A 14,050-nucleotide genomic window follows, 5' to 3' on the forward strand; every position below is an offset into this window, starting at 1 on the left:
CCTTAGGGGTACAAACTGGCGTCCTTGATTGGTTATCTGCCTTGCCAGTCAAGGTTTATCTCCAGAGGCGGAATCCTTTTTCCGCCATTTCTTCGATTCTATTGGCTACCGAACGCGAAAGGTTCGAGTTCGTGTGAACGACAGATGGGGGACAAAGAGCGAGGCGTTCTACTTAATGCGCATGCGCAAGTTGTCGTCTGCTCGAGACGGTAAAGGAAGGGGGAGGGGGATAAAGTGGTGGGGAGGAGGATGGAGGGTCGGAAGGAGAGCCTAATCAGGCTAACAGAAAGACTGAAAAACCAAGTAATGGTAGAGGCAAAGGAGAGGGCGAAAAAGGAGAGAGAAGAAAGTGGAAAGAGAAGAAAAGGTGCGAAAAAGTGCGCGTAGGCGTGTGCTGAGAACTCCTGCACTGCGCCTGTGCAAGAAGCAAGAGTAACAATGTCATTGTATCCGTGTGGTAGATCTAGCCTTTTCCTTCTGAAAAAATGCCCCGCCATGTTTCTTTTTTCACACTTCCTCATTAGGGATTGCCCTCTGACATTGCATACTTATATTTCTAGTTACTTCTGCCGCCAGGTCTACTCATGAAGCCCAACTGAAACAGTCATCACTATGGCTATGGTTATGGTTATGATTATAGAAAGGGGGTGGAGGAGATGATGGGGATTGATAACTTAGTTTCTGTGATTAAATACAATTGTAACTACCTATTTCCATGGTAACCAGGGAACCCAGCAGTCCAAACACTACTATTGTGCCTGTGAATCACAAAGAGATTCAACAGGTGTCTTTATTGCCATGGATACATTGTAGGCCTCCTGATCAGACTGATTTTATATTCTGTAGGATGCCAGTCAGGTAGGCGCTTTCATTTTCGAGTAATGCCAAACTAGCCCTGTTGTTAATCAAGAGCTACAAGTCTCAACTGATCGGTGGTTATAGTTCGTTCCCGCTAAGTAATTCACACTCAGGGTTTCAGGGTGTCCCAACTGGTGCCTCAGTATGTGCGGACAACAGTGATCTAGACCTGTACTGTCCACTAGGAACTTCTGCAAGGACAGAATGTTATTTGCGGGGTGCCTGGGTGGCTCAGAAGGTTAAACGTCTGCCTTCAGCTGGGGCCATGATCTCGAGGTCCTGATATTTCAAGCCGTCCCTAGGGCTCCCTGCTCCATGGGGAGTCTCCCCCTTCCTGTACTCTCTCTGTCTCTGTCAAATAAAAAAAATAAAATCTTTGAAAAAAGAAGAAGAAGAAGGGGCGCCTGGGTGGCTCAGTGGGTTAAAGCCTCTGCCTTCCACTCCGATCATGGTCCCAGGGTCCTGAGATCGAGCCCCACATTGAGTTCTCTGCTCAGCGGGGAACCTGCTTCCTCCTCTATCTCTCTGCCTACTTGTGATCTCTGTCTGTCAAATAAATAAATAAAATCTTAAAAAAAAAGAAGAAGAAATGTTATTTGCTTTGTTCAGTACAGTAACTACTGGCTCTACATATGTGGCCATTGAGGGCTTGAAATATGAGTAGTGCAACTCAGTTACTGAATTGTTAATTTTAATCAGCTAAAATTTAAATAGTCACATATGGCTAGTGGCTACCATATTGGACATTTCTAGATCAATTTTTTCCAAACTTTTTTTTGAGAATAAGTAACACCTCTAATATAACAACAAAAATATCACCTCTATTCCTGAAAAACATTTATTTCCCTGCTCATGGGAAAAAAAACAATACCTAAGAGTATAAAGAGAAAAATCCCTCCCTCTGGTTACAATTATGACCACTTTCTTCCATTTCTATTTGCTATGTCTGTATTTACCTAGTCAAAAAGAAATGTTTATACTTTTTTTAAATACACATAGGATTAAGCTAAGGTATACATTTTTTTTTTTTTGAGCCATGACTTCTCACTTTAAAAAATACTTTAGCTCTCTTCCCATATAAATGCATAAAGATCTATGAGGACTTTTTAATATGAAATATTAAAAAATAAAATATTTTATAAACACCCACATGATGGTTTTTAGTGTCTCCAGTGAAAAAATACAAATTATAGAAAAGCTACTATGGATTTGGTAACATTTATTTTCAGGTTTTATTTATTTATTTATTAGAGAGAAAGGGAGAGAGCACAAGTGCCAGAGCCCCAAGAAGAGGGAAAGGGAGAAGCAGGCTCCCTGCTGAGCAGAGAGCCCGATGCTCTGAGCCACCCAGGTGCTCCTTGGTAACATTTTTTTAAAAGATTTTATTTATTTGACACACACACAGAGCATACAATCAGGGGGAAAGGCAGAAGGAGAAGAAGGAAAAACAGGCTCCCCGCTGAGCAAGGAAACTGCTGCAGGAGTGGATGTTACCCTGGATTCAGTAACATTCTAATGAATGTATACTTTGTTAAAAATCACAACAGCTGTTTATGTTGGAAAATATTTGGTAACAAAATAAAAGGAAGACTGTTGTACTTGCATGTATCTCCTCAAGACAATCACAACATAAACAGAAATGTTGATGTAAACAAATAATTGCAATACTCTAGGCAAATAAAATAATAGCACCAGGGGCACCTGGGTGGGGCTCTCTGCTCAGCGGGAGCATGCTTCTCCCTCTCCCTCGGCCTAGGGCCTGCTTGTTCTCTCTCCCTGTAAAAATAAATAAATAAAATCTTAAAATAATAGCAGAGGTAAAGTGGTAAATCGAAGTTAGCAGGGGTCTGCATGAGTGGATCAGGAATGGCTTCACAAGAAAGAACGCTTTTGAACTGGGTCCTAACCAAGAGGTTGAAGAAGCTCTGGATCAGAAGCTGAATGATGGATTGGCAATTGGCAATGGATCAGAAGCTGAATGACCTATGTTTTAGGTAATTCAGCCTGGCTGAAGAAAAATGGGGAGGCTAAGAGATAGGAAATTAGGCTAGAGAGATAGGCATAAGCCAAATAATTGAGGGCCTGTGCTGTACTTAGGAGTTTGTACTTTACTTTGTTAAGTGATGGGGAGACATTGAAGATTTTTTAAAGTAATTTATGGGTTTTCTTTTTAAGATTTTATTTATTTATTTGAGAGAGAGAGCACGAGCAGGGTAAAGGGCAGAGGGAGAAGCAGACTCCCTGCTGGGCAGGGGTTTGATCACAGGACCCCAAGAACATGACCTGAGCCGAAGCCAGATGCTTAACCAACTGAGTCACCCAGGTGCCCCCAAAATTTGTCTTTTTTAAAGATATTTATTTATTTATTTATGTCAGAGAGAGAGAGAGCGAGAGAGAGAGTACAGCAGGGGGAGTGGCAGGTAGAGGGAGAAGCAGGCTCCCCGCTGAGCAGGGAGCCTGATGCAGGACTCCGACCCAGGACCCTGGGATCATGCCCTGAGTCGAAGGCAGACACTTAACTGATTGAGCCATCCAGGTGTTCCTATGTTGTTTTTTCCTGATTATGAAAGTAATATATGCTTATTCAGGGCAAAACTAAAAAACAAGAGTATAAAAAAAATCATCATAATCCCATTATGGAGAAATCGCTGTTAACATTTTAGTGTATTTTTTTCCAAACTATCACAGATGCACACAAGTGTGCATGAGCGCCTCTGTGTGTGTATATGTGTATTTATATATTTATTTATTTCTAGAGAGCGAGAGAGACAAAGAGACTGAGAGACAAAGAGAAAATACATTTTTTCTATGTATGATAGGTTTGAACTTAAGAAGGACCACTGTAGTACTGTCCTGAAGTGTTGTAAAAAATTACCACAAAGTTGGGGCACCTGGGTGGCTCAGTGTTTAAGCCTCTGCCTTCGGCTCAGGTCATGGTCTCAGGGTCCTGGGATCCAGCCCTGCATCCAGCTCTCTGCTCAGCAGGGAGCCTGCTTCCCTTCCTCTCTCTCTCTGCCTGCTTCTCTGCCTACTTGTGATCTCTGTCAAATAAATAAATAAAATCTTAAAAAAAATTACCACAATGTTGATGGCTTAAAATAACAGAAATGTATTCTCTCACAGTTCTGGAAGGCAGAGTCTGAAATCAGTATCACTGGGATGAAATTAAAGTGTGGACAGGGCCGTGATTCTTCAGAATCTCTTAGGAGGCTCTAGGAGAGACAGTCTTGTCTCTTCCAGTTCTCGGTCACTATCAGGGTTCTTAGCTTGGTGCCTCATCACTCTAATTTCTGTATACAAATGTTTATATCAGTATTATTCATAATAGCCAACAAGTACATAAACTGATAAATAGATAAGTAAAATATGAGATATCCATGTAATGGAATATTTTTCTTTTTTTTTTTTTTTAAGATTTTATTTATTTATTTGACAGAGATCACAAGTAGGCAGAGAAGCAGCCAGAGAGAAAGGAAGGGAAGCAGGCTCCCCGCTGATCAGAGAGCTTGACTCTGGATCTGCTGGGATCAAGACCTGAGCCAAAAGCAGAAGCTTTAACCCACTGAGCCACCCAGGCTCCCCTGGAATATTTTTCAACCATAAAAGGAATATGTTCTGATACATGCTGCAACATGGATGGACCTTGAGAACATTATGCTAAGTGAAAAAGCCAGTCACAAAAGATCACATATTATATGATTCCACTTATATGAAATTTCCAGAATAGGTGAATCTATGGAGACTGAAAGTAGAGTGGTGCTTACATAAGGCTACAGGGGTGGGGGGGATGGGAGAATCTAACTTAAAAATATAGACTTTCGTGGGCACCTGAGTGGCTCAGTTGGTTGGGCGTCTCTCTTTGGCTCAGGTCATGATCCAGGGTCCTGGGATCAAGACCCACTTCTGGCTCCCTGCTCAGCAGGTAGTCTGCTTGTCCCTCTGCCCCTCCCTCCCAGCTTGTGCTCACTCTCTTTCTTTCTCTCTTGCAAAAATAAAATCTTTTAAAAAAGCATACAGACTTTCTTTTTTTAAAATGATGAAAATGGGTGGGAATGCAAACCGGTACAGCTACTGTGGAAAATAGTATGAAGGTTCCTCAAAAAATTAAAAATAGAACTACCCTATCACCTGGTAATCACATTACTGGGTATTTACCCCAAAGATACAAAGGTAGTGATCTGAAGGGGCACCTGCACCCCAATGTATATAGCAGTAGTGTCCACAATAGCCAAACTATGGAAAGAGCCCAGATGTCCATTGACAGATGAATGGATAAAGACGATGTGATACACACACACACACACACACACACACACACACTGGAATGTATGCAGCCACCAAAAAAAAAAAAATGAAATCTTGAGACACCTGGATGGCTCACTCGGTTAAGCATCTGCCTTCAGTTCAGATTATGATTCCAAGGTCCTGAGATCGAGTCCTGCATTAGGCTCCCTGCTCATCGGGGAGTCTGTTTCTCCCTCTCACTCTGCCTCCTCCCCCCTGCTCATACTCTCTCTCTCTCTCTGAAAAATAAATTTAAAAAATAAATAAATAAAGATGAAAAAATTTCATTTAAAAAAAATGAAATCTTGCCATTTGCAATAACATGGATGGAATTAGAGGGTATTCTGCCCATAAGCAAAACAAGTCAGAGAAAGACAATTATCATATGATCTCACTGATATGTGGAATTTAAGAAACAAGGCATAGGATCATAGGGGAAGAGAGAAAAAAAAATGAAAGAAGGTGAAACTAGAGAGGGAGACAAACCATAAGAGACTCTCAATCTTAGGAAACAAATTGAGGGTTGCTGGAGGGGAGGGGGCCTGGAGGGATAGGGTAACTGGGTGATGGATATTGGGGAGGGTATGTGTTGTAATGAGATATTATGTAAGACCGATGAATCACAGCCTTATACTCCTAAAACAAATAATACAGTATATGTTAATTAATTGCACTGAAATAAATAAATTGAATTTAAATTCAAAAAGAATACAAAACAGTGGCACCTGGGTGGTCAATAGGTTAAACCTCTGCCTTCGGCTCAGGTCATGGTCTCAGGGTCCTGGGATGGAGTGCCTTATTGGCTCTCTGCTCAGCAGGGGGCCTGATCCCCCCACCCGCCTGCTTCTCTACCTACTTGTGATCTCTCTCTCTGTCAAATAAATTAATTAATTAAATATTTTTTAAAAAAGAATATAAAACACTAATTTGAAAGGATACATGCATCCCTATGATTATAACAGCATTATTTACAATAGCCAAATTATGAAAGCAACCTAAGTGTCCACTGATAGATAAATGAATAAAGGTGTGGTGTATCTCTCTCTCTCTCTCTCTCTCTCTCACACACACACACACACACACACACACACACACACACAGAGGAATATTATTCGGCCATAAAAAAGAATGGAATCTTACCATTTGCAACAACACGAATGGATCTAGAGAGTATAATGCTAAGCAAAATAAGTCAGTCAGAGAAAGATAAATACCATATGATTTCAGTCATATGTGGAATTTAAGAAACAAAACAAATGAAAAAGGAAAAAAAGAAAAAAAAAGAGAGAGACAAACCAAAAAACAGACTCTAAGCTATAGAGAATAAACTGATGGGGGCGGGGGACAGGGACAGGTGAAATAGGTGAAGGGGATTAAGAGTACACTTATTATTCTTTAAAAAGAAAAGAGTACACTTATTGGGGTGTCTGGGTGACTCAGTCAGTTAAGCATCTGCTTCTTGATTTCAGCTCAGGTCCTGACCTCACAGTTGTGAGATAGAACCGTGTCAGGCTCCATGCTGGGTGTGGAGCCTGCTTGAGATTGTCTCTCTCGGGGCACCTGGGTAGCTTGGCAGATTGAGTGTTCATCTCTTGATTTTGGCTTGGGTCACAGTCTTTGGGTCATGGGATCAAGTCCTGCACCAGGCTCTATGCTTAACATGGAGTCTGCTTGGGTTCTCTCTCTCCCTCTGCCTCTCCCCCCTCTCTCTATGAAAAAAGAGTATGCTTATCATGATGAGCACTGAGTAATGTATAGAATTGTTGAATCACTATACTGTACATCTTAAAAAACTACCACACTGTATGTTGATTACACTGGTATTAAAATAATAAAAAAAAATGATGACAATGTTGTAAAATTGTGGTAATTATTGCACAGATCCATGAATATACTAAAATCCACTGAATTATACACAGCAAATGGGCAAATATTGTAATATATGAATTCTACCTCAATAAAGCTCTTATTTTAAAAAGAAGTGGGGGCACCTGGGTGGCTCAGTCGTTAAGCATCTGCCTTTGGCTCAGGTCATGATCCCAGGGTCCTGGGATCGAGCCCCTCCTCAGGCTCCCTGCTCAGTGGGAAGCCCGCATCTCCCTCTCCCAGTCCCCCTGCTTGTGTTCCCTCTCTCACTTTGTCTCTCTAGATAAAAAAAAAAAAATCTTTAAGAAAAAGTGTAAATGGAACTCAAAGAAATATTATTAACCTAAGTTGATTTTCCGAGGGATAGTGCCATAGCAGAAAGTCTATAGGGACCTTGGGACCCACATAGATCATAGGGTGTGTCTCATAACGTCAGTTGATCTTATGTGGAGGCAATTGGGATATGTTGCCTCCAAAGCTGGGGGAGATGTTTGGACAGGACAGAGGGAATGTTAAAGAGGAGAGTATAGTCTGAAGCACACTAGTAGGTCAGACTGCCATAATTAGACTTGCTGGTAAGGAGGAATAGGTGTCTTTTCACTATATTTCACTAATCCCTCTCTCTTTTTTTTTTTTTAAGATTTTATTTATTCATTTGACAGACAGAAATCACAAGTAGGCAGAGAGGCAGGCAGAGAGAGAGAGAGAGGAGAGGAAGCAGGCTCTTTGTTGAGCAGAGAGCCCGATGCGGGACTCGATCCCAGGACCCTCTGACTAACTTACATTTTTAAAGATTTTTTTTTTTTACATTTTTAAAGACTTTTAAAAATTTTATTTACTTGACAGAGAGAGAGCACGCGCAAGAAGACAGAGCAGCAGGCAGAGGGAGAGGGAGAGGCAGATTCCCTGCTGAGCAGGGAGCCTGATGCGGGACTTAATTCCAGGACTCCGGGATCATGACCCGAGCTGAAGGGAGACACTTGACGACAGAACCCCCAGGCTCCCCTAACTTATTTTTCTTAGCATTATACTTTCTAGCTCCATTCATGTCACGGCAAATGAGATTTCAGTCTTGTATGTAATAATATTCCATTGTATGTGTATCTACCTCATCTTCTTTACCCACTCATCAATGGTTGGACACTTAGTCTGCTTCCATATCTTGGTTACTGTAAACAAGGTTGTTATAAATATAGGGTGCATGTATCCCTTAGAATTAGTGTTTTGTATTCTTTTTTTTTTTTTTAAAGATTTTATTTATTTATTTGACAGAGAGAAATCACAAGTAGATGGAGAGGCAGGCAGAGAGAGAGAGGGAAGCAGGCTCTCCGCTGAGCAGAGAGCCCGATGCGGGACTCGATCCCAGGACTCTGAGATCATGACCTGAGCCGAAGGCAGCGGCTTAACCCACTGAGCCACCCAGGCGCCCAGTGTTTTGTATTCTTTGGGTAAATACCCAGTAGTGAGATTATTAGATCATAGGGTAGTTATATTTTTAATTTTCATAGGTTAGTTCTGGTTTTTTAATTAAATTCTAGGCCCAGAACGGGGCTTGAACTCACAACCCCAAGATCAAGAATTGCATGCTAGGGTAGTTCTATTTTTAAATTTTTAAGGAACCTCTATACTGCATTTGCACAGTGGCCACACCGGTTTGCATTCCCACCAACACTGCATGAGGGTTCCTTTTTCTCCACGTCCTTGACAACACCTGTTGTTTCTTGTGTTGTTGATCCTAGCTATTCTGACAGGTGTGAGGTGACATCTCATTGTAGGTCTGATTTGCATTTCCCTGAACATCTTTTTATGAAACTGTTGGCCATCTACATGTCTTCTTTGGAAAAAATGCCTCTTCATGTCTTCTGTCCATTTTTAAATCGAATGAGGTTCTTTGGGTGTTGAGTTTTAGAAGTTCTTTATATGTTTTGGATATTAGCCCTTTATCAGATATGTCATTTGCAAATATGTTGTCCCATTCCATTGGTTGCCTTTTAGTTTTGTTGATGGCTACCTTTGCTGCACAGAAGCTTTTTGTTTTGATGTAGCCCCAATAGTTTATTTTTGCTTTTGTTTCCCTTGCCTCAGGGGACATATCTAGGAAAAAGTTGCCTCAGCCTATGTCAAAGAGGTTACTGCCCATGCTTTCTTCAGGATTTTTATGGTTTCAGGTCTCACGTTTAGCTCTTTAATCCATTTTGAATTTATTTTTGTGTATACTGAAAGAAAGTGGTCCAGTTTCCCCAACACCATTTGTGGAAGAGACTGTCCTTTTCTCATTGGATATTCTTTCCTGTTTTATTGAAGATTAATTGACCATATAGTCATAGGTTTATACTAATTCTTTTTTTTCTCCCCCCCCATACTAATTCTTTTTAAAGAGAAAGATGAAGATTCCTTATTTTTGCCTTCCTGCCTTTTTTCCTCTCTTGTTTCAGTTTTATCTTTGCCCTTGTTAAGCCTTACATCCTAGAAGTATTGCTGCAATTTGAGTTCATTGGGGCTTCCCCCGCTCTGTCTTTTATTCACACATTCATCAATTCATCCAACAAACATTTATTGAGTACCAAGGACTATGCTAGATGCTGGAGAAAGAGACAAGTAAAAACTGGTCTCCGTGGTTGAGGAGCTCACTAGTCTCCCTAAATACTTATTTCCTTTTCTTCACTCCAGGGTACTTCAAAATGGTATAAAACATTAAATAAGAATCCATGTGTTTCCACAGTTGTTTCTAAAGAGTGAATCTGACTCTAATCAAATGATTGCCCAACAGTACCTCTATTTCTTTGACCAGGTTATATGTAGGTTTGCCTGTGGTACAAAAAAAAGTTTGACATCCAGCAGTAATTAAATAAAGCATGGTAGAATCCAAACGATGAAATAATACAGTCATTATAATTATGTTGTAGAACATGTCGTACAAGAGAATCCCATTTTGTAAAAAAAACAATATGATGCAAAAAAAAGAACTAGAAAGAAATACATCAAAAACAGGTCATCTCCAGATTTAATAGGCAGGATATGAGTGATCAATGCTTTTTTCTTCAGACTTTTTATGTTTTACAAAATTTTTATGTGAACATTTATTATATTTTTGTAATCAGAAATCATATATGTATGTACATGTGTATATATATACATACACACACATACATAATTAAAATGAAAGAGCTCTCATGAGGACAAGGATTGAGTTTTTACCTGTTGTACAGTGCTTACAGCACTTGAGTGCTTAATAACTGATGAATAACAAGTAACAGAATTGAGTACTACCTGATAATTAGCAAGGCTAAAAATGAGAGCATTGAATTGCAGGCCACACTCTTAACCAACCCCCCCCTTTTATATTACAGCCTTTCATCAGTGGCCCATACATATTCAAACCTATCAACTGTGGGTACTCTTGGCTTAGTCAAAGACCAAAAGAAATGTATTTGTTTTAAGGACACAAAGGTTTCAGTGTGCAAAGTCCCAGACCATGCATGAAGTCAGGTATGTTTCTTTTTTAATGATAATAGTAACCTATGAAGCGGTATCTATTCAACATTGGATAGGTGTACATCTCCCTTAATAGCAGCCCTATGAGGTATTATAGCCAGTATTTCCTTCTAGTCTTTTTCTATGTATACCTGTACAGTTGACCCTTGAACAACATGGGGATAGGGGCACAGTTGAAAATCCAAGTTTGACTCCCCTGAAACTTAACTACTACTGATGACAAGAAAGTCTTACCAATAACATAAACCATTGATTAACACCTATTTTGTACGTTTTGTATACTATAGGCTTACAATAAGGCAAGCTAGAGAAAAGAAAATGCTGTTAGGAAAATTGTAAGGAAAAGAAAATACACTTACAGTACTGTACTGTATTGAAAAAAATCCACATGTAAGTGGACCCATACAGTTCAAACCCATGTTGTTCAAGGTCAACTATATATAGAATTTCTCTACGAAGTTATCATCATGGTTTAACTCCTATTTCGAAAATGTTCCAGGATGGGGCATCTGGCTGGCTCAGTAAAACATGGGTCTCTTGATTTCAGGGTTGTAAGTTCAAGCTCCGCATTGGGTATAGAGATGTCTTAAAAACAAAAATAAAAAACAACATAACAGGAACATTTTTGTGTGTCATTTATTCTTTTAATAGACTAAAGTGTATTTTTAGAACAGTTTTGGGTTTGCGGCACAAGTGAGCTGAAAGTGCAGACACTTCCCATATAGTCTCTGTGTACCTTCCTGGCACTCCCTGGATCAACATCCCTTATTTGTTACAATTGATGACACATTGTTATCACTCAAAGCCCATGGTTTACATAAGAGTTTGCTTTTGGCATCATATGTTCTGTGAGTTTTGATAATGTGTGACATGCGTCCACTGCACTGAAAATTATCTGTGTTGTGCTGTCGTTGGTTCTTTTTTTCTAATGTAACCACATTTTAATGAGTACATCCATTGAATGAATATAGACAAAACCGACTTAACCAATCCCGTTATTGGACATTTAGATGGCTTTCTTTTTTTTTTTTTTAAGATTTTATTTATTTATTTGACAGAGAGAGATCACAAGTAGGCAGAGAGACAGGCAGAAAGAAAGGAAGGGAAGCAGGCCTCCCGCTGAGCAGAGAGCCTGAGGCGGGGCTCGATCCCAGGACCTTGAGATCATGACCTGAGCAGAAGGCAGCGGCTTAACCCACTGAGCCACCCAGGCGCCCTTAGATGGCTTTCTAATCTGTGTTGAAGAGAAAACTAAAATCCGGTGACTTGACAAGTGACTTGTCCAAAGTCAAATGGCTAAAAAGTGAGCAGAGCTGAGATTAGAACCCCCGCCTGTCTCCAGAGCCCACTCACTTCCATGCCACCATGCTGCCTCTGAATTAGTAATACACCATTAATCCCTCCTTAGACTGTCTTCCTTCAGCTTGAAACCAGGCATTCTCTGCAACCAGGCGAGCCAAGGATCCAAGCATGAGTTGAGAAGGGCAGGCAGGTGGACTAACAAGGATGGAACAAATTGAAAATGCAAAGGGAGGTACAGGGACATGGAAGTAAGCAGAAGGTGGGGAATAGGTACACAGAATACTGGTTAAGACCGAAAGGAAGCTGGGTTTGGGAAACCTGAGGGGGGAAAGTCTTCCTTTTATCTCTGTGTACCAGAGAGAGCAAAGATAATCTCAAGGCCATGTGGGGAGCCAGGAAGGATTAAGGTTTCTGGGAAAAGTGAGTGAGAGGAGGGAGGCTAAAACTCCCTAGGACCAGAAGGCCAGGAGAGGCTTAGTGTGGGAAGGAAGGCCCAGAGCAAAGAGGCAAGCTATAGCAGGCATTGGACACCGAATCTACACGTTCCTAAATCAGTGGCAGGACTCCCCTCCGGCCCGAGCCTCCACTGGGATCTCAGACACTAAAAGCTCTCCAGCCCTCGGGGTTTGGAGGAGGAAAGTAGGGGGCGGGGACTGCAAAGTGCTCTAACTATAATGGGGACTGAGCAAGGATCCTGGCACACACATATATATATATTTTAACCGGTAGGCCTAACGCTGTGCCCCCTCCCCCTAGCCCACTTCTCAAGCTTCAACCTCAGCCACACCCACATGCTAAGGACCATCAGGGAGCGGGAGGGAGGGGGTGCGGGTGGTAGTGGGGGCGTGTGTGTGCGCGCGTGCGTGCTTGCATACGAGAGGCAGAGACAGAGACAGAGACTGAGACAAAAAGAGACTAGCAGAGAGGGAGAGAGAGAGAGAGGGAGGGAGAGAGTGCGCGCCAGAGAGAGAGAGAGAGAGAGAGAGAGAGAGAAGAGGAAAGAGACAAGGACAGAAAAAGGGAGGGAGGGAGGAAGAGAGAGGCACAGAGAGAGAAAGGAGGAAACGGAGCTGTTGGCCTCGGTGAGGAAAACTACTGGAGAGATAATGCAGGGAGCTCCTGCTGGAAGACTCAGGGAGAAGATCCCAGAACTTACCCTAAGACCGTTGAGGGAGTGGGGGAGTGCCTTTGCAGGGCCTGGTTTTGGGGTCATCAGGCAGTAACGGTTACTGCATAGGCGTTGTCACTGAGCCAGAGCCATTTAACCCGCCCCAGGTGGCTGGAGACCAGGCTTAAGACACCCCACAACTATGACATTCAGAATGGTTAGGGGAGCCCAAGGCTGCAGACAAGGGAAGGAGGGGCACGTGAGGGCTGGGTCCCTGCCTTCCCCCCCCCCCCCCCCCCCCCCCCCCCGCCCCCCTTTCCCCCACGGGCCCCCCGGGGGGGGGGCCCGGGGGGGGGGGGGGGGGGGGGGGGGGCGGTGGGGGGGGGGGCGGACGCTGGGGGGCTGAACACGAGTGGGAAGCGAAGAGAGACACGGGGAGGGGGAGGGGACCGGGAACCATTTGAATGAGAGGAGGGGATCACGGGTAGAGTGGGCTCCAGGAGGTAGGGCGGGCACGGGTGTGACGGGGGGAGGTTGGGAAGGGGGAGAAGACTCTTGAGCCAGGTAAGAGAAGCAGGTGCGTAGATCTATTTTTTGTGGGTTAGTGTACTCGGCCATTCCATGGAGAGGGGGTGCCGCCTTTTCCGAGGGCCGGCTTCAAAGCTCCAGAGGCTATCTTTTCCTCCTCAACTAACGGGGCCCCAGGCGGGGGCTCAAGCTCCATCTCCAGCGACTAGGCTCCACTCCGCAATTTCCAGGCGGCCACTGGGCTGGGAGTCTCGCGCCGGGGGCCGGCGCTGTCTCGCGAGCCCCCTCCAAGAGCCAGCCAATGGGGTTGGTTGCTGGCGCCGCCCGCCCGCCTGGTGCAGAGCGCTGGGCGCTGTGAACGGCGCTGCCATTTAAAGGGGCCGCGACCCCTGTCCCGGCTGCTAGGGAGGGAGGTGGAGAACGAGCGCGGGGCCGTCGGCGTCTGCAGTTCTAGGCTTGTAGCCGTGACACTAACCCTGCCGCAGGTAGGGGTCGGGCCTCATCAAGCCGAACCGAACCTGCAGGCGGGATCTCGCAGTAGCCAGGAGGCGGGGGGGGGGGCTCTAAGGAGAGATCGTAGCTCCAAAATGTCTTCCTGTAAATGCCTGG

The 14,050-nt window shown here is 43.3% G+C and overlaps 1 protein-coding gene across 4 annotated transcripts in view; it reads left to right on the forward strand.

The window, feature by feature from the left end:
• The first annotated feature begins 13,476 nt into the window (after positions 1-13,476).
• ZMYM3 (zinc finger MYM-type containing 3) overlaps positions 13,477-14,050 on the forward strand; it is a 15,361-nt gene continuing 14,787 nt past the window's right edge. For 3 of the 4 annotated variants that reach the window (XM_059386053.1, XM_059386055.1, XM_059386056.1), the window contains exon 1: positions 13,478-13,926. The gene's annotated coding sequence lies outside the window, so the exon portion shown is untranslated. Of the gene's footprint in view, positions 13,927-14,050 lie in introns of all 4 variants that reach the window. The other variant, XM_059386054.1, reaches the window with a different exon arrangement.

The sequence above is a fragment of the Mustela nigripes genome, chromosome X, assembly GCF_022355385.1.
Source record: "Mustela nigripes isolate SB6536 chromosome X, MUSNIG.SB6536, whole genome shotgun sequence".
In the NCBI taxonomy this organism is placed as follows: Eukaryota; Metazoa; Chordata; class Mammalia; order Carnivora; family Mustelidae; genus Mustela; species Mustela nigripes.